The sequence below is a fragment of the Bison bison genome, unplaced genomic scaffold, assembly GCF_000754665.1.
Source record: "Bison bison bison isolate TAMUID 2011002044 unplaced genomic scaffold, Bison_UMD1.0 scf7180017864472, whole genome shotgun sequence".
In the NCBI taxonomy this organism is placed as follows: domain Eukaryota; kingdom Metazoa; phylum Chordata; class Mammalia; order Artiodactyla; family Bovidae; genus Bison; species Bison bison.
Window position 1 is genome coordinate 9,758,579 of NW_011495033.1, and position 3,099 is coordinate 9,761,677.

The following is a 3,099-nucleotide window of genomic DNA, read 5'->3' on the forward strand; positions in this document are numbered from 1 at the left end:
ATCTAGGCCCTTAAATCTATTTCTCACTTCCACTGTATAATCATAAGGGATTTGATTTAGGTCGTACCTGAATGGTCTAGTGGTTTTCCCTACTTTCTTCAATTTAAGTCTGAATTTGGCAATAAGGACTTCATGATCTGAGCCACAGTCATCTCACGGTCTTGTTTTTGCTGACTGTATAGAGCTTCTCCATCTTTGGCTGCAAAGAATATAATCAGTCTGATTACTGTGTTGACCATCTAGTGATGTCCATGTGTAGAGTCTTCTCTTGTGTTGTTGGAAGAGGGATTTTGCTATGACCAGTGTGTTCTCTTGGCAAAACTCTATTAGCCTTTGCCCAGCTTCATTCCATATTTCAAGGCCAAATTTGCCTGTTACCCCAGGTGTTTCTTGACTTCCTACTTTTGCATTCCAGTCCCCTATAAAGAAAAGGACATCTTTTTTTGGGTGTTAGTTCTAAAAGGCCTTGTAGCTCTTCATAGAACCGTTCAACTTCAGCTTCTTCAGTGTTACTGGTTGGGGCATAGACTTGGATTACTGTGATATTGAATGGTTTGCCTTGGAAACGAACAGAGATCATTCTGTCTTTTTTGAGATTGCATCCAAGTACTGCATTTTGGACTCTTTTGTTGACCATGATGGCCACTCCATTTCTTCTAAGGGATTCCTGCCCACAGTAGTAGATACAATGGTCATCTGAGTTAAATTCACCCATTCCAGTCCATTTTAGTTCGCTGATTCCTAGAATGTCGACGTTCACTCTTGCCATCTCCTGTTTGACCACTTGATTCATGGACCTGACATTCCAGGTTCCTATGCAATATTGGTCTTTACAGCATCGGACCTTGCTTCTATCACCAGTCACGTCCACAGCTGGGTATTCTTTTTGCTTTGGCTCCATCCCTTTATTCTTTCTGGAGTTATTTCTCCACTGATCTCCAGTAGCATATTGGGCACCTACTGACCTGGGGAGTTCCTCTTTCAGTATCCTATCATTTTGCCTTTTCATACTGTTCATGGGGTTCTCAAGGCAGGAATACTGAAGTGGTTTGCCATTCCCTTCTCCAGTGGACCCCATTCTGTCAGACTTCTTCACCATGACCCACCCATTTTGTGTGGCCCCACATGGCATGTCTTAGTTTCATTGAGTTAGACAAGGCTGTGGTTCTAGTGTGATTAGATTGGCTAGTTTTCTGTGGTTATGGTTTCAGTGTGTCTGCCCTCTCATGCCCTCTCGTAACACCTACTATTTTACTTGGGTTTCTCTTACCTTGGACGAAGGATATCTCCTCACCACTGCCCCTCCCGACCTTGAACGTGGAGTAGCTCCTCTCAGCCCTCCTGCACCCATGCAGCCACTGCTCCTTGGACGTAGGGTTGCTCCTCCTGACTTAGGGATAGTCCAAAACAATTCACAGCAGCAGAAGTGCCAGCGACCAGATTGTGGCTGTGAGCTGAACTTGGTTATGTCCTCTGCTACCTGCCTTACATTGTTTCTTAATCCATTCCTAAACCTGATTCACCAGTCTGTTTTTTCTATGAGCTGTGTAATAACAAAATTCCTGTTGTCTCAACTTAGGCAGAATTGCCTTCTTTTGTCTGTATCTAAAAGGGCTTAATGTGGGTGGAAACTGGTGTCAGGAGTGATAGAGGACAACTGTGCTCAGGGAAATGGAAGGAATCTGGGTTTCATGAATTGATCCAGTTAGAAGCCAAAGGCAATGAGAATGTTGTTAGTCTCCTAGGATGGAAATCTGGCATTCGATGATAAAACAGGTAATAACCTCCTATGTTAAATATTTCTAGGTATTTTATTCTTTTGTTTGCTATTGTAGATGGAATTGTTTGCTTAGTTTCTTTTATGGATTTTTCATTGCTGATGAATTGCATTGTGTACTGACCTGAACTTCACTGAATTTATTTTTTGCCTCTTGTAGAATCTTTGTAAATTCTTTATGATTTTCTGTGTATAGAATCATGTCATCTTCAAATAGAGGTAGTTTTACTTCTTTTTTTCCCAACTTTCATACCTTTTATTTCTTTTTCTTGCATGATTTCTGTGGTTAGAAGCTCCAGTTGAATAGCAACAGTGAAAGCAGGAAACCTTGTCTTTTCCTGGTCTTAGAAGGAAAGCTTTTAGTCTTTTACTATTGAATATGATGTTAGCTATGAATTTTTCATGAATTCCATCTATTGCGTTGAGAAAATTCACTTCTATTCCTAGTTTTCTTAGTATTTTTATCATTAAAGAGTGTTAGGTTTTGTCAAATCCTTTTTGTGTATCAGTTTAGATGTTGACGTGTTTTTTTCTTCCTTTATTCTATTAATGTTCTGCATTATATTTATTGATTTTCACCACCAATGCCTTCTTAAGATAAATCCTACCAGGTCATGATGTATAATCCTTTTGCTATGCTATTGAAATCACCTGGCTAGTTTTTTTTTTTTTAGGATTTTTGCACGTATTTTTATAAAGGATATTGGCCTTTAATTTTCTTTTCTTGTAATGTCTTTATCTGGCTTTGATATTAGCATAATATTGACTTCATAGAATGAATTAGGAAGTGTTTCCTCTTCTATTTTCTGGAAGACTCTAAGAATTGTTAAGAATTTTTATTTTTTTGCATTGCAGCTAGATAATATAGTTTATAATATCAGGAATAGGTTTTTAATTTCTTTGTGGCCTAGTACTTGTTTGATTTTTGTGAATGTCCTATAAACACTAAAAAAGAAAAAAAAATTGTCTTCTCTGTTGTTGAGTGTAAAGTTGTCTATTATCCATTAGTTTTGTTAGGTAGGTAGAATAGGGAAAAGGAGTCCAAAATGGCGGTGGCTAAAAGACAAGGAAGGTCAAAGGAAGGTCTGAGGACCAGAGTGAAGACTTCAGGCAGAACAAACAGCACTCCTGGCTAAGCCCAATTTGCATAGGGCAAGCCCAGGTGGAGAAAAAAACATATAAAAGGAGGAGCCAAAGCGCGCGCTCTCTCTCTCTCACTCCCCATCGCCCCCCCCACCCCCACGCACTCCTCCACTCTCTTCTCTTCGAGTCCTTGGGCTGGCATGCCCTCACACTTCAAGGATGGATTCTCCTGCTATCTT